Consider the following 18,711-nt stretch of genomic DNA (forward strand, 5'->3'; position numbering starts at 1 on the left):
GAACACCCATATTTTTCCACAGTTTTGAACAAATTACTTCCTGCAGTTGCTAAGTTTCTCTGGACCTGCTGCACTTTGTCTGTGCTGAAGCTGCCACTCCTGTCATTCCTTGAAATAAAACATAAGCTTTGAGTTGGATAAGCAGCTTTTGCCTGTCTAGCCGTGTTGTTTATAGGTGAGAGAAGCCGGTAGGTTGATGGTTCATAAAGGTGTCATGCCAGAATTTAGCTCCTTGGTGGTAGTAATGGGAAGTTCAGCTTTTTGGCTCCCAAATGGCTCATAGTTCATCATTTGTAACCTCATGTTTTAGCTTAACTTTTCAAATATGAATGCTTTCTATTTTAATCAATCCTTTTGCATTTACTTTTTTTTTTTAATGAGAAGCCTTATACTTTCGAATTTTATGCATTTGTTCTGTTACGAAAGCAGGCCTTGTTACTTTAGTGTCATATTTTCATCACACTACTAGCAAATCTATCTAACAAAAACAAAACCAAACTCAGTAACCAAACTATGTCCTCAGTACAGCTTGGTTGTTCAAATAAATAAATAAATTCCTGAGCTTGGATGGCCTGATGTGGTTCATCCTCTTAGTGATTTACATTGTTTCTGAGAAGACAAGCCGCCACGCTGCCAATGAAAATAAAGTACTGAGCAGGTCGGAGTCACTGAGAGAGAGAGCTGAGCAATGAACGAGAAAAAAAAAAAAGTAGGAGCCGGCTCTCACTTCAATGCCAACAACTCTTTCGGTTCAGTATGCATCATGGAGGTATGCAGGCTGAAAGAATGTAGGAAAAAATATTTTATTGACCAGTGACATGAACACTTCACCTAAGACCAAAGGGTGCTCTGCCACAGCTGTTTCGCAGAACATTACATTTATTTCAGGATAATTAATTTAATGAGTTTGCATGAAAAAGGTTTATAGGATGCCTGTGATATTTTTTTATAGTCTTCTATTTTCTTTACTGCACATTACTTTAAGGGAATGTGTAGGGAGGTTATGAACAATGTTTATATTTGTTCCAACGTAAATTTGCTTTTTTCTGTCTTTCTCGATTTGATATTCCATGTTCACATTTATGCTACGTCCAGCTTAAAAGGGCCTATGAGCAAGTTACAAACTGTTTTATTGGGTTAGATCGTATTTTTCAGCTTGAGCAGGAGGACAATGTTAGAAGATCTTTCCTGCCAGCAGCCATCGCCATCTTCAATAACTCTTTAAAGAATCTAAATTAATGAGTTACAACAACATTTAGTTCCCCTTTGGGGTGAATACAGTACTTTTGAATTTTCATTGCCTTGAATCCCCCCAATAATTTTAATAAATGATATTCATTCCCCCTATTAATTAAACAGGAGAAGGCAGCCTTACACTTTTGCTTAAAAACAGTCTTAATAGAAATGTGCTTGTACCAAGACTAGAAATCTTTGTACAAATATTTGCACTAAGACTTAAGCTCTGGACGAACCGGTCTTGAAGTTAAAAACGATTTCAGAATGAACAAACATTTAATGTAACATTTTGGTTGGAAAATTACACGTTTGCAACCTTTATCAGTTGCTTTACATTTAATAAACATTTTTGAAACAATTTGGAAACTTTACAGTCTAACTGCTCTGGATGATTTAACCGTTTCGTCTTTCATATGAACTTGTATAATTGTTTTTATAAAAAAATATGCTGTTAAGTACATAAGTGTGATGGATGGTAAAATTACTCAAACTGTGCTTTTATGGCACGAAGCTTAACGACTCACTTCTAGAGTAAATATTTTACATTCCTGTGTAATATAGATAAAATACATTTTTGATATGCAGTTTCCTTAAGAACATTTCTACATAACAGAAATGACTCATGATGCATTCAATGAGCACAAATGCATCAGAGCACAGAGATATCAGCTCATCACAGTTGGACGTAAATGGCAACCAAAGGATGGCAAAGCTACCAGACCATCACACTACCACTGCCATGCTTGACTATAGTTAAGGTGTCACTTTCTGAAATGATGCTGCTTTTTCTTTTTGCATTAAAAAATATCCTCTTTTCTCTTTTGAGTCAACTTAATATTTTTCCAAAAGTGTGAAGAATCAGCAACATAGTTTTTGGCCTTTATGATTTTGTTGGCTTTCACATTGGTATTTTCTCAGGGATGCAGATTTTCCCAGACTTTTCCATGTTTTTTTGAATCATGAACAGTATCCTTAGCTGAGAAAAGTTATCCCTGCAGTGCTTTAGATGATGCTGTGGATTCTTTTGTGGCCTCCTAGATGAAAGGTTTATTACTGTTCCAGGTTTTCACTATTTGTAGCTAATGACTCTGGCTGTGGTATGCTGCAGTCACAAAGCATTGAAACTCTTTTCAAACTCATAGAAGTAAATTACTTTGTGTCTCTTCTGTTGTGGAATTTCTTCAGATTGAGGATGTGTTGCTTTTCAGTAAAGTTTATTTTCACCCACAAGTCATGAAGAGATGAGCTCATCATGAACAGTACTAGTATGACCTGGGGAGGTATTGAAAACAAATCAAATCTGGTTAATCACAGTAAATTCATGATTTAACAAGTGAGCAGTAATATTGTCACATTGGGCTAAGTTGGTCTGTTTGAAAAACTGCTTTCAGGTTTTACTCAGGTTGTCTTTATCTGATAATAAAGTCTCTTTCTTGACATTATATTAATATAATGTCAGGAAAGAAGCTGTTAGAAAGTCAAAAGTGTCTGCACTGAAAAGTAAAAACTGTATTCTTGGCATTAGTGATTACAGAGCACAGGTTTGATATTTAGCACTGTTTAAGTTGTAATTTATTGATTTTGTACAGTGATTGTATATTGAGGCTTTCAGCATATGCTTTAAAAGATTAGACTGTTTTTCCTGATCAGGGACTACAAATGGACACTAGCTTAAGCTAAATCTGGTGCAAAACATCTTTTGTTAACGTCTTTTTCATATCGTCCCTTAAACACATGAATAAACTAACTTGAGGCCACGAGTGTGGCAAAAAAAAAATTAAAAAAAATGGCAAAAACAGACGAAATCTGTAAAAGTTAAAATTCTTTGCAACTTTTTTCTTTGGTTTAAAGGGGCAGGATTATGTAACGTCCAGGCACATGTAGCATAATAAAGTAACTATGTTACCTTCAGTTGCCATAAAAGTGCAGCATTTAGACACCTGAATGGTTGCCATGGGAGACTAAAGGGTTTCTCAGACATGCATGAAAGAATCAAAGTAACACTCCAGGTATGCTTTTTGATGAGGGGAATAGCATTATAACATTATACAAAGCTCTAAAAGGTTGATTTTACATAATGCTCCCCCTTTAAATTGTGTTTTAGGTTCATTTTGTTTTTAAAACATCCCCTTGGTTAATTACCTCATTGCATAATTACTTAACATTCATCACCTAGAAACCCATCCACTTGTCATAAGTGTTGAAAATTACTTCATTTTTCTTTCCATAAGGGCACTGGGAGAGTAAGATTGAAACCATACTTCCAAATTAGCATTAATGAAGTGAGTTATACAAAGCGGCTAGCTCTCAAAAGACATACAGCATCAAGTGACATAAGGAGGTGAGAGGGAGGCATGTATTAACACACAAGGAACTTCCTCGACACTTTTTAATTGCCACCTTAACCCCTGGGGTCAGAGCCATTTAGTGTCTACAAAATCATGACAAGAAGATGGCAGAGAAGGAGAAAATCCAGGGTGCACACTGCATCAACCTCACTTATGCTGTTTATCCTCTGACACCATGTTCCCTATAGTACTTTGCCAATAAACCACTAAAACTCCCCCAAGACTCCTTGTATACATGACAAGCCTGCTCTGCTGTTATAACCCTTCTCACTTGGCTGGTAAGTGCAGTTCTTAATTGCCAACTTATGTCATTTGGGCAAACTTTGGAGCTATAACCACAGGCATCACTGGTTGCAGAGAGTGCATTGCATAACATAAACGCAGTCATAAAACACAATAAATGGCTTTTTGCTCTGGGGATTTCACTTGAGGCAGAGGTGTTTCATAGGAACAATGCAGTAGTTTAAGGATGAAGGATAAAATGAAGGTTTTAAAGGACTTTTTTCATCAGTAAGTAACAGACTTTTTCAAAAAAAAAGTTATTCTAGTCCTTTAGATACCCCCTATAGCTTGGCATAATAAAAAAAAAGAAAGCCTTAAGTAGACCTTGCTTCCAAAAAGGAAAATTACTTTGTCAGAATCCTTTAACAAGGGGACAGCAACGATCTACTTGTACATCTACATAATGTGTTATTTTCTATAACTTATCTAAAATGAATCATTTGCGGGGTTAAAATTATGGAAAAAAAACAACAAAACTGTAGTTTCCTGACGATGTTTCTCTCTGGCCTTGTAAAACCATTGGAGCTACGGTTGCGTTTAAACTTTATGACAAAGAATTTCTAAAGCATTTACCAACTGTGGAGAGGGTCACTCATTCTGTTGTAGAAATGCAGTACATTACATTACAGAGTATTTATATAGTTATGTAAAGTTATCTATTTGCACTCAATTAATACCTCATGACCAACTCCCAATCAGCAATCGCACAGTTGCACAAAAAAAAATAAATAAATAAAATAAATAAATAAAAAAAACTTGTTTGAAATTCTAGTTTCCCCCCATTAGAGTATCACAAGGTTGAAACAGGACCATGAGCCAAATTTATCTGAAGTGTCTCGTTCCTCTCATACTCAGACGAGGAGCGTCTCCCCACTTCTGGGGTTTTCCTCCTTCTTCTTTGCAGTTGCAGATTCAAAAGTTCAATGTGTTGAAGTACAGTATGAGCAGACTGCATCTGAACATCAGAGTTATACAGTGAGAGAACAGGATTCGATGAGTTATGGAACCCTGGGATGTAGCTGTGCAGTTTGAGCTGGAGCTTCATACAACTGCTGGAAGTATTGTGCAGTGTATGCTCAGCTTCACCAAACTAATTGAGGTTTGCACCGGGAAGGCTCCTTTGAAATATTAATGATGCTTTAATCATGTGCACCTGATGTGAAATGCCAATTTGTGATGATGGCTTCTTCAGTTCTGATTTATGTCCTGCATGAAAATTTACACAAGCTTGGTGGAAATGATGAGGGTGAAAGGGCTCCAGAAAACCCTTGTGTACTGGAAAAGCTTTCTTGTTAGTCGAAACTCCAGTAGATTTGGACAAAGATAAACCATTAGACTGAATTGTTTTACTGGGAAAAATACTCTAATATTCAGAAATCAATACTTTGTTACCACATAAGAATTGTTGCACATATAGTTTCAAAGATCTGTGAGGAAAACATTCAGATATTAACATGGTTTTTCAAGGTTGCTCTGACAGTCTGTGCTGTCATCTGGGTTTTGTACTGCATCATTTCCAATCAACTGTGTGAAATGATTGAAAAATAAAAACAGCACAGTTTTTAAAGACAATTACCTCTTCAATCTCAAGGCAATCAAGAGCCCTGTTCATCAGTTCAACATATTCAATTTCTCTTTAGACCAGAAAATGATTACACCAGAATAGTCATCACATCGAAATGCTTCGGGGAAATATTCCAGTAACGGAGTTGTCATTCCACTGAAGGATAATATTTGACCCTGTCTAATTAAGGCTAATTTAAATTGGAAAGTTACAAAAGAGTCCAAACTACCATGTGAACAGAAACGTGATGTTTAAAACGGGTAGTTATACTGTGGGAATTCAGACGATTTGCCATTCATCCCTGTTTGTTGTTACTTCTGGACAGTTCAGCAGACCGTGATATTTTCTTAAACTAAATGTCATGAAATAATTCAAGCATAAAATGTCAGACTAATTCAGGACACAAGCACAAAATATGAGCTTGCGCTGTGCTGGCTTGAACCCCATGGGAACCAGTTATTAAAGCAAGAAGGTGGGCCACTGAAATGATGGAAGAAAAAATGTCTGCAAGTATACCTCAGATTGATTTTTACAACATAAAAGAAGGTTTTAATCTCTGTTTCTCAAATATTCTTCAAGCAATATCTGTGGTTTAGTTTTATTTTGATGTTTGAAGTAACCCTCAAGAAATCCAGTGAGATTTGTATGGACTGTTTTTAAAAGGGTGGTATTATGTATTTTCCAGACACATAATGCCATTTAGCATAATCAAATAACTATTACCTTGAGTTATAAAAATGCTGGCTATATCCAACATGATATAGAAGAAATTTGGCTTTTTAATTTGGCGCAATTTTAATGCGTCTTTGTCAAACATGCATGACATATTCAAAGCAGCACTACAAGTATGTTTCCGATGAGGGAATAACATTATAGAATAACATGCTTAAAAAGTTGATATTACGTAATCTTCCCCTAAAAGAAAAAGGTCCATAAGCAGTACAATTAAAAGCTTTACACATATCTCATACAAGAAATCTCTGAAACAAGATATTAAATGAAAAAGCTGCAGAAGACGGTAGGGCAGTGAGGAAATACAGAGGACAAAGGCGGCAACTTCAGACCACACTGTAAAAGATCACTGAGCGTTGCGTAGGCAGGCTGGCTCATTTACCACTGCATGCGAGTTAACCATCTGGTGTCTGTCTCAGGGAAACCGCTCCTCTAAATACTGCTTCTTGATTGCATCTGATTGGTGCCAGCTGGAGGCTTCACCTGCCTGTACACCCGACAAGTAAGGTAGGAATATAACAGTCACACAGCCACATGGATATAATGGTTCGCCAGTTTGTTTGTCAGACTGTCAATAATCCTTCAATTCATGGGAGTTGTGAAACATTTTTTTTAGCCTGTGCATGTGCTTTTGAGAATATGTAAATTTTATAAAACGCCAAAACTTGATTAAAAAGTGTGCAAAAATTCTTCTGCTGGTTTTTCATATCGGTCTCCATTTTTCAGTCATTATGCTTTAACGAACTAATGAAAGAGGATTTTTCTCATACAATGTAGCGATAAACATTACTTTGTTTTTTAATATTGCTATGACCGTATTGATCACTATCAGCAGATGAGGGATCCACACAAAAGGTTAATGTCTTGATAGCCAAACACAGAAAATGGAGGACTTAACAGTTTGTTGGATGAAAAAAACAAACGCAGAAAAGGACTTTGTAATCACTAATCACATCTTTCCCAAAATAGTCAAGTAGCTTCTGATTAACATCTTTTGTCTGGCAAGGAATACCAAAAAAGTCAAAAGAATATTTAAAAGAAATGTTCATCCAGTTAAGAAAAGTAGAAAATGAATTTGCAAATACAAAGAAATGTAACGAATGAATACTTGGATTTTGTTTAATTCTGGTGAATAAGTATATGTTTGTGGTTAAAGGTTAAAGCACTCTGAGTGGTCGGTATGGTTAGAAAAGTGCAGTGTAAATTCAGTCAATTTTCCATTTATTAATTATTATATGAACCCTGGTTTACCATTACATTAAGTGATATGGGGCTGTAAATATTTCACCGGGTCAGGAACAGCAGTGGATTGACTTCAATCCCCATCCATGCACAGGCATCCTCTCCCAAAACACACAAAGATGGTGAAAAGGCATTTAAAACTAAAATGTAATAACTCCTACCATCCAACCACTAAAATAACACTTTCTGTGTCGCAAGTATAAGCATAGACCATTTTAATTGTTTAAGTTATGTTGCGTTTGAAAAAAATAATAAAAGACTAGTTATATTCTAGGCTTCTTTTCATTTAAAACAAAATGACGGGAAGAACCACTATCAGACATGTTTCCATTCTCATAAAGTATTCAATCTTTTTTCCCCCCCAGCTTCACTGGAGGCACATGAAAAGGAACTTGGACAAAGTAAAAGCTTAGTTTCTGCATGTTTTTAGCAAACTAGGGCATGCTGCTCCCAAAACAGCCGATATGCCAGTCTGGTCTGATTTCCCTAGGGATAACTAGGCTATCATATCACCTACCACTTTTATTCAGATCCTTCCCACTTCAATTTCTTTTTGGCCACAAACAGGTTGAGATCCCTGGTTTGTGAGCTTAGAAAACATTCTTTTAAACCTAAAATAATGGCGCTGAAGAAAATGTCTCCATCTCAGATGCCGAACATTATCAGCAGGATGGGCTTCGCGGTTTATCTGACAAGAATAATTACTTTGCTCTTCTTACTCAGAAGTAAAAAGAGGAAGAAAATTAAATTGATATAGAAGTGTGTTGCATTTAGCTTCTCAATTGACCTGTAAAGACAGCTCTTTAATTCACTCTTCAGCCTTTATTCACTGAAACCACAAGCTATATATAAAAAAAATAAGAGTTCATGGAGTATCCTTTAATGTTTGCCAGTTTTCTGAAAATCAAATAAATATAAAAAAGAATTATACAGCTGTATAGGATCTTTCTGCTGCATGCAGTTTGCATGTTTTCCCCAGCATGCGTGGGTTCTCTCTGGATATTCCATCTTCCTCCCACAGACCAAAACATGTCAGTAAAACTAATTGGTCTCTCTAAATTGCTCTTTGTTATGAGTGTATGGTTGTTTGTCCAGTGAATCTCCACGTTGCCTGGTAATGGGTGTACCCTGCCTCCCACCCAATGACTGACTGAGACAGGCACCAGCCTCTCGATGACACTGCAAAGACAAGAAGCGGGTATAACGAATGGATTGGTATAGACCTGAAAACACGACAGAAACCTCCTTTTATATCAATCAATCAATCAAATTTTATTTGTATAGCACATTTCAGCAGCAAGGCATTTCGAGGTGCTTTACATAATTAAAGAAAAAAATAAGAACAGCATGTGACATTGAATAAACAGGGGGAAAGAGAAGAAAAAGATTTTTAAAAAAAAGATAAAATAGTGCTTATAGTGCTTTGCAATGCTGCAATAATTAGAATTGAAATTTGCTCATTAAAGTGACATCCATATGACATAGGAAATTTAAAAAATACTATACAGTGTGTTGTTTTTATTAACAAATATACAGTGTCAGTAAAAACCCAACTATATAGTAAAGTTTGGATTTTATTATGTTTTTAAAAAGCTGTACTCCACTTGTATCGTTAAATAGCTTGGTGGTTTGCCAGAACAATGGCGTTCCCTTATAGTCTTGACGACTGCTATATAAGCTTAACCAAACAACTATTCATTTTTTACTGAAAAACAGACAGAATCCCTTTCTGTCTTCTTCTTTCTGCCAGTGTTGAGAAAATTAATTGCACTGATATAGTGTAGACTCTACTGCAGGTGCATGCATGGTGAAGCGAAGTGGAAGGACTGTGTTGGTTATAATCTGCCTGCCTGGATATTATTTTCTCTGTAAGCACAAAATAATGCATCCGTTCAACAGGAAACATCACTGTGACTTGAAAGCTACCCTGGAGGAAGATATTGACCAGACGTTAGGGTTTTAAAAACAGTTTGACTCAAAATGACAGCTGAAAATGTTTCAAAGTGAAATTATTATATTCCTTCTTGCTATTGTCCTCCTTCTAAACTTCCTACGTGTATTTTAAAGCTGCTGAATTTGTTAAATTCAGAATCTCCGTCTGTTGTTTAATAGTAAAAGTATCAAGGAGCAGAGCAGCGAAACATTAGTTGTGTAAGGGTAAGCTGAAAACACGGGGGAACTGTAGTAACCAATAAACAGAGCTTTCTTTCCGAAACATGTCCAGTCCTGGATTGAAAGGACCAGGCTTAAAACCACTCTGGAGGACTTTGGGGAAAAAAGCCTAAAGAATTATTGCTCAGTCACACTTTAACATATTGCAAAACAACTTTAGCACCTTGGAAGTAAAATATATAGAAGGAAGAAAAAGTGGAAGACTTTTTCTCATTGAAGCATTCTATTATTCATCTCAGAGAGGGATATTATCCCTATCCAAAATATCAAAACAAAGAAAAAAAAAGCAACACAACCTCCAGTTCTGTATGTCCCGATTTGTTGCTGCCCTGGCATCTGAAACAAAACCGTGCAGCAAAATTTGTATTTGCATATTTGCTGACCTTATAGGACAAGAATTCCTTACTGAGGACCAAGTAATTCATAAACTGTCAGAAAAAAATGAGTGTCCACTGCCAAGAAGGTTCTTATTAAAACTGCTCTGTAAATCAAGCATGGACAAGTCCTGGCCTTATTACATTGAGGTTTTAATAAAGCTGTCAATTCTTAAGATTGCGCTAGTGACCTCTTTTTATATGAGCCACTTTAATGTTCTCTTGGGATGTGTTTCTGAAGCTTCATAAAGCCGGCACCAAATCATCACACTTAATCAAACACCTATAACCTTCCCCCTCAACTCCAAATTCATGATGTTTATAAACACAACATATTCCCAACTGTTTCACAGTACAAGATACAACACTGACAAGTGAGCAGCATCTGCTGGGGAGAAAACAAATTTACTACAGCAATAAATTCTGTGGGATAGTCTCAATTTAAAAATGTGATAAGACAAAGGTGACAACCAACCCCTTGCAGACAAATCTGAACAAACTACTATAATGACATCGTTGGTCAATTATGCTTCAGGTGAAAAGCCAGTTCACGATAGGATCATTATATACTCTCACACTTTTTGACGATTTGTGTCCGATATAAGATACTTTAACTAATATTAGTGTTCAAATCTGGATCAGTCTCATTGGAGATCAAGAAAAGTAATTCCACATGAAGCAAGAATTATAACATTTTTACAATGAGTTGATAACTTCATATAAAAAGAAGGGGACATTTAATTTATTAGAAGTTGTTCATCCATCCACCCATCCATTGTTTTTACCTGCTTGTCCTTGCGGGGCTGCAGTGGGTTGGTGCTACAATGCTTTCTCAGGCAAAGTACTTAAAGTTATATTTTTGAAAACAAGATTGCGATTATGGTCCATGCTCCTATTCCCACTAAAGGAAGGTTTTACAGAGGCAGATGTTATGCAGGGACGAGCCAATCGAGTTCTTACAGCAAAGAGAGAACAGAGAGCAAATGAATATATCCCCCGAACTGAAAAATTAAACAAACTGGATAATGAAGCTGAAGTAACACACACACATCAGTTAAAAAAAAAAAAATCTTTCTTTATCTCCCCTGATGGTTCGCAAATCATTTGCCAACAGCTAGCCTCAAACAGCCAGCATGAATGATTTGCAACTGAGACTAATCTGCTGTAAAAAATAAACGATGTTCTGAATGTTTTTTTTTAGGTATTCTGACTGCGAACAAAGTTAGAGCTGCAGAAACCCTTTAAAGGTCGTCATGTGTCTCAGTTGCATCCAACCAACCAACCAACCAAACAAAGGTGCTTTTCCACTGGTGTGCCTCTAACCAATATGGCCCTGTGCCACCCAGATTTATTTTCTATTGCCAGATCCAACGTGGCTCTGAGTATCTGTCCTCATATTTTCGTATCCATCTCAGGGGCAGTACTATCTGCACTGAGCCAAATATTTAGTGGAAGCAATTTCATTGCCATCTGACCGCATTTGTTGATTGGCTTGTGATTTACATCATGGAAAACTCCAAAGTTCAGCTACTTACTAAGTTTAACCAAGCCACAGAGACAGTTAATTTTACTCCTTTGCATTTACCATTTCTTTCCTACTGCTAGGTTTCAGATTCATATGACTAAAGAACTTTTAAAAGAAGCTGAACATTGGCTTAACTTCCTAGTTAGACAAACTAGCAACTCAAGTTTGTCTTTCCCTCGACAAACTTGAGTAGCACCTGCATAATAATCCAGATGCATAGACTGGACTCTGGCCTGAAGGAAGCTGTCGACTTTTTAAATAAAAGTATTGGTACTCACACTTTGTTCCAGGTCCTACTGAGTTTATAACATGCTGTACCATGCAACATTTGCTCAGTGTATGATCTTTTTTTTCCTGGTTGGCCTCCAGTCTTCAGATACTTTGGGTTCTAACCATTTATAACATTGTGTAAATACTTCCAGATTTCAAACTAATTTAGGTATTTTGGTTCAGATGGTTGCTTTATTACCCTGGTTACGTGAGGTAAAATGTGCATTACTGTACAGAGAGACTAAATATTGTGCCATCACTTGATCCTTGGTAATGCAAACAGATATACAGCAACCTTACAGTGAAAGCAAATAGCAAGACATGAACCTTCAGTGCAGACACACCAAATGGCAGTATGTCTGTATGTGGAACAGGTCTATTTCATAATTCTCCCTGAAATTGGAGGCAACATTAACAAAACTGTTGAGGTATGAAAGGTTTAAGGGGAAATGACCAGCTCCCATCTTTGTTTGTTCAACTTGAGTGTGAATCAAATTCCAGCGTCATCATCACTCTGGAGAGGTTGTGAATTTTTAAGAGCCAGTGTAAAGATTTTGTGGGTCTTGACCAAAGATCCCGAGTTAAAAAGGGGGGTTTATGAGTGATGCATTGATCCTAATAATTCCCGGATGCAAGGGAGAAACAAAGAACTAGTGCCTCAGATCAAAGACCTCCGAATGGGCCACTGTCGGCCCGCAAGCTGAATGCTTGAGCCCCCTGCTGCAGAGTATCTGAGAAAGCTCAGAACTCGCATCCATGCTGTTGCCCCTTTTTTGTTCACTAGGATTTCCAACTTCTGGAAATTGTAATGGGGGGGAAAACTTCCAGCCAATCATATTTGTTTTGTTTCGTTTGAAATCAATTAAAAGAGTCAGTATATAGAAAAGTAAAGAAAATAAAATTGACATGAATTTAGTACGATTTTTATTTTGAATTAAGAGGAATTTATGGGTTATTCGTCATGTTTTTGTTGTGGACTCAAATGATGGTAAGAAAATTGCATTCTCATGCAAAAGACACTTAATGATAAATGATAAATGAAACTGATGAATCACACGAGAACCATAGATTGACATTATTTGATTAGAAAAAACTTATTTTTGTTTTATGTATTTTTTTTACCTAGCTGTTCTAATTTTACCCATGAAATGCATCTAAAATAATGTTAAATAGATTCTATTTTGACTGATTATAAAGCTGCTTGCTACCATCTGATCAATTTTTTTTTTGCCAAAAGTAGAAGATGCGACATTGCCAATAAATGACAGTGTTTATCACCTGTCAGACTGACTGTTTTTAGACGTCTTGTTGACTCTGCTCTTGCTCCCTGTCCTCTCTAAGTGCCACTTTTTCTGGGGATTTTCAGTAGCATGTTTAATGTTAATCTTTCCTCAATAAAATAATAAGAACTAATGTTGTTAAACCTTTTGTGCACCTTGACTTGCGCTGCCTCTTCAATAACAAGTTTAAAATGGACATGGTGGGTCTATTAGAAGATAGTGATGACCGACAACACTCGGTTACAATATGCACCGTCCCTCTCACCAGTCCTCAGGTCACAGCAGCAGAGAGAAGCAGCAGAGGAAGGATGGTCCAGAGCACCAAAGACCAGCACCCGGTCTTTTTATTCAAGGAAAGTGAGGTCCACTTTTGTGGGGAGCTTTATAGTCAGAAAAGTTTTTTTTTTTTTCTTTTTTTTTTCTTTTCGTTTTTTTAAATTAAAGTCTAAAACTCTTGTAGTGAGATACAAAAAAAGAGATGTCTCCATCACTGCAAACTTGCATAAACTCTGATTCTTGTCGGAAAATTCTAATTATAAAGAAAATGCCAAACCTCTCAACGCAAATAAAGGAGAAGATGACAAAAAGAAATGGTCATCTTTTAAAATTTACATGTTGAACAAACACATGAGAAATAATGTAATGCTACCACTTTAGAATAGACCAAACAGATATTAAACTACAAGTAAAATATATGAACTCATCATGATTTATGAATCCCTTTTACAAGATTCTTTAGATGTCAGTGTTCATGTTGTAATCTTCTTTTAGTATTTTATTGAATGCCAAACTTGGTAGCAGAAGATAAGAAAATGAATCCTTCTGGACCCTGCAGTTGTGGATGTCACAGAAAATCTGGTCAAGTCTGCATATCACAGAGTTCCTGTTCAGCCTGGTTAAAAAATGCAGAGAAAGAATATTTAAAGACGGGATGCTGATCTCTACTGAATGAATCTGTAGAGCAAAACGGAGAACAGAATTTCAAATACTTTGCAAATCTAAACATCATATTTAGATGTATTTCTGAATCATATCACGCCTTGAGTTGAAACATAATTTCTTGTATGCTATAAGTCATATGTGACACTTTATGCTCAGAATAACAAAAGGCTTACATTTGTACAAAAGAAATAGTCTATACTCTGCAGGCCTTCATGCTGTTACAAACCTTCACTGTGGTAAAAACCTCCTGGCTGAAATCGTACAGTCAGATTCTGTTAAGCCCTGCGCACAGAATGATGACCACATCCTGAAAGTCTCCCAAAAGCCTCCCTTCTGGTGGGTTTGAAAAATACAACAGATGGGTGAATAGGCAATGATTGTTGCAGGGGTGGCCCTGTGGAAATGTGCCGTGTGACGGGGAGGGTCAGAGGACACAGAGAGACTGACTTTCCATTGCTCTGTGGAACATCGATGCCAGCAATGATGAGAAGCTACTGTCAGACTCTCTGTGTCTCAAGAAATCTGGGGGAACTTTGACAGTCACTCGAAGGAAATTCATGGCCCATTGAGAGAGTAACTGTGGCTGAGGGAAGCTGCACTACTACAAGGGGTTTTTCTGTACATTTCATCAGGGGAGTGTTAGCCTTGGTGTAGCCATCCACTCGTCCCATTCACCCATTTTTAATCCTTGCTGCAGTATATAGGCCTGAAATGTTTCTTGCAATTTTTCCCCCTGCCTGACTTTACATTTTTTCACAGTTTTTCCAAATGTTGATAAATGGCTTTCTCCATCTGTAATGCAGGTTCAGGTTGCTCTTCTGGATGGCTCCATCTGAAATATTGACTCCCTGGGAATGTTTTCCACCTGTTCTAATCCACATACCATTTTTTTTTCTGCAGGTGAAAGCACCCAAAAAGCTGTGCTACCTCAGCACCAACGCTTAGCTGGACTGGAAAATGGAACAGAGGAAAACCAATTAAAATGCTGTTAGCTCCAAGTTTAAAACTTCCAAGTTGGTTTCACTTTTGGCTGCCTAATTAAAGACAAAAACAACACTGAACTTCAACTTTCATCAAAATGTGGATCAAACGTGAAATAACATGACCTCATAGTTTGTTTTTTTTTGTCCTCCCACTGATAGCAAAAGTAAATCAACACGGTGAATAGAACCGACCTGATAGTCACCGATTTGAACTGGAGTTTGAAACAATGCCTACAGCTTCACTTGTTTTAAACACAGTGTGGTATTTGATTATCATCAGCTTGTTTGTATGCTTGAAACATTATCTGTACCTCCATATTGCCATTGGCATTAACAGCAACAATATAGGCTTGAGTTGCAATGAGCCTTGCAGAGCAGTATGCTATGAAAACGTTTGTCATGAATCTGAATGCAGATTATAGCAAGAGGATGACTATGAATTATATTAATAAACTAACTCCCAACACACCGATCATCGGAAGAAACTGAATACAAAACAGATTTTAAATTATAGAAATTTTTAATGTAAAAAATGTTTCGAGTGATACAGCCCTGGGTTATCTCTAAAGGCAACTAAACCAGATAGGCCCTTCATGTTTTTTTTATTATGCCAGAAACTATCTGAAACTGCTTTAGCAGATAAACCCTACCTGACCCTTTCACAGTCATCTGCAGGGTCATCACCACCAATTGGTGCACATCCCCAACTTGCTAATGAGGGGTGGTGACACTGAGAACAAAGTAAATGATCTTTTTAAATAAAATACTTCCTGTTCTGTTTTTTTTTTAATAAATTCTACATTTATTCCCCTTATTACAGTGTCTCGCTCATTATTTTCTAATTTATAGCACCGCTTGTCATGATCTATGGGTGTTTGTGTTTTACACCATTTGTTTAGGATCATTCTATTATTTTTGCCCCTTAGATCTTGCTGTTTTTCTTTTCTCGTCTGTTAGCTATTTTCAGTTTTTATTTTTATTTGAGGCTTCACATAGCAAGATAATTGTACAGATTTTTGATTCAGTCTTCCTCTTCAGACAATCTTAAGGATGCTCTGATTATTGTGATGGCTCTGAAGATTATCTTATGAGATATTCCTGCTATGTCTGGTCTACAAAGAGTGACCTCAGCTGCTCGGAATAACATTTGGACCGTTCCAACTTCAAATCAACACACATCTTGGCTTTTTTATTGTCTGAAGTACTGAACCCCTACACAATTAACAACCCTCTCTCAGGTTAACACACAACCAGCTCTCCATCCAGTGGGTAGGGGTGGGGTTTCGGGTGGGGTAGGGGGTTGTGGCTCGGGCCTAGAGGGGAATCCAAGCTTCTGATGAGAGCTGGAGAAGGCGGGTTCTCTCCTGTTGTATGTAGAATTATATAATATGTTGCCCCAATAGTAGTAGGGTGTCCCAGTCATTGTTGCTAAAAACTTTACAAGACCGACTGATTTTCGTGACATAGTGGGTGTAAAATATTGAATAAAATGTTGTGATACATGACTGGCGCTATTTTTACTCTTACATTTAACTTTATGACACGTAAAATTACAAGAGGATTGCCAACTTTGTCTCAAAGTGTATTCTGGGTAAAACTTGTGACCAGCCGTCCACCAACGTCATCATCAGTCACTTGGCAACAGATGGCAAACTAGGTAGAGCATTCTTACGGACTAGCATGAGTGGAGCTCCATGGAGCGGCAAAGTGAAAAGGATGGAAAAAAAGAAAGGAAAGAAAAGCCAAAAACTGGACGCATATTTTGTCTTGGAGATGAACCAGACTTTTTTTGTTTGCAGCGATTCGGACCCGCCAAAACTGCCAGCCCAGCGATGGAGCCAGACTAGTCACAGGTAGCAACTCTAACATTACTCACAATGTGTGAGTTAACTGTAGACTGTAAATTGTATCAGCCGAGCCGCCTGGCTTACACCCCCTCTTTTCTGTCGGTGGTACAACGATGATGTCGGGGACTGAAGGCTGAGTTATAGTCGCGTTTTGACAATTCGGGTTGAGCGGGTGCGAGCCAAGACAGCAGTATGGCATTTATAGTTAAGGTTTACATTAGAGCCGCCTGAGAGAGCATCGTCCAGTTTGTGTGAACGGCGGCGCGTGCGATCCGCGCCGAGCTACAAAGATCTTGAGGTGCACGAGGTGCTACGACAGGCTGCGCATGCGGCGCATGGGGCGCGTGCCTCTGCGTGTCCGCTTCAACGCGGGTAGGATATCCATTTAAAATATGAGCTTGCAACCTGTTGATGTGATGTGTTGCCAATCAAAAAACAAAGTGACACAAACATGGAGGGAAATCCAAGATACAAAGAAGACAAAATAACTTAAAAACTATAAGCATTGCTCATTGCTAGTCGACCATGTTTGTTTACTCTGAACTCACATTTGATCTTGAGAGGTTTTTGAGATTCAAGTCTGACATCCGAATGTTCCTGAGTGAAATTTGTCGATGTGGACTTGCCATTTGGCTGTTCATCACACAATGTTCGACCAAACATGGCATATGTATGATTTTCAATTCATTGTTTTATTGTTTTTCAACTAATTTAAACACGCTACAGCACTGGAAATAGGTAATGTGTGAAATCATTTTATAGTTACAAAAGAGAAGATGCATAGCAAAACTTTACTGGGTTTAAACTTTATATTGGTTTCCTTAAAGAAATAGAAGAATACTTCTATTACTTCTATAATTGAGAAGATTCTAATTTTCCAGGGAATAACATGTTTCAATTTGAATGTTAAAATTACCCACAGGGTAAGATTGACATTCACGAAACAATGAAAAGTTCTGCAAAATGTCTTTTTTAAACTTTTGCTATTGTATCAGTCATTGCCTGCTCATTTGTTTAAAGCATGCATAAAGTGCTAAATGTGAATGCTACTACTTACAAGTTCACTGAATAATTTTTAGATGGCTGCCTTGAATATCACTTTGGGTGCATCTTGAAGGGTTCTATGGCTGAAAACAATTCTGCTGTTTGAAAAAGGTTCATTAAGCAATTAGAATGTTTAGGGAAATTAATCTGCATCACTCTGCAAGCAAATGGTTGCTCCGTGGGGGTGTATTGGTGCTAGAACACTTGGAAAGATGATTTAATGTTTCCATTTGACTGCCGGTCTGCAACAATGTCACATTAATTGATTGAATCCATTCTGAACCGCTAACTCAATTGAAAACATTGTGTGCAGTGCAGCTGAACAGATCTTGGGAACAGATAGAAGGCTTGAGGCATCCCCTCATTTCCTGTGAGAGCATGTTCTGTCAGAGCATTTATTCTTTCTAATGGGTGTCTGACGATGATGCCTTCCACTCCCATATGCCTCACACAGGCTAAAAGGCTGACATGTGGGTGTTACCAGTCAGAGCCTCGAAGCTCAAACAGACATTTCTACATAATATGGTCAAGGAGTGAAAAAAAACTCAAGTTGTTCAGTCTTAAGGCATGTTGTGACTACATAGACCTTCTTTGGAAATCGTGGCAGTTTTCTGGGGCAATTGTTTAGCCCCTTCAATTTACATGATCTTTACCAGTATATATATTTACCAGTGACGTTCTTGTTGGGTTTGGATGTATTGCTATAACCATAAAACACCCAAAATAGAGTGTTACATTTCAATCTGGTCATTTAAAACATTTAGTTGTTTTAAAACACTTTAATTATACTTTACTCTACACCATCCAATACAAACGCAAGAAAAACAAAGAAGTTCATATAAGGTCACATTAGTCTTCTTAAAATTTTAT

The 18,711-nt window shown here is 37.3% G+C and overlaps 1 long non-coding RNA gene across 1 annotated transcript in view; it reads left to right on the plus strand.

The window, feature by feature from the left end:
• The window catches only part of LOC106955575 (uncharacterized), a 91,988-nt gene extending 76,227 nt beyond the window's left edge, over nt 1–15,761 (plus strand). Inside the window, exons 3-4 of the long non-coding RNA XR_001426608.1 lie at nt 6,582–6,669; nt 14,868–15,761. This is a non-coding gene — a long non-coding RNA (uncharacterized LOC106955575). The remainder of the gene's footprint in view (nt 1–6,581; nt 6,670–14,867) is intronic.
• Nucleotides 15,762–18,711: the final 2,950 nt, after the last annotated feature.

This window comes from Poecilia latipinna, unplaced genomic scaffold, assembly GCF_001443285.1.
Source record: "Poecilia latipinna isolate Pla-1442-1.1 unplaced genomic scaffold, P_latipinna-1.0 Scaffold747, whole genome shotgun sequence".
Taxonomy (NCBI): domain Eukaryota; kingdom Metazoa; phylum Chordata; class Actinopteri; order Cyprinodontiformes; family Poeciliidae; genus Poecilia; species Poecilia latipinna.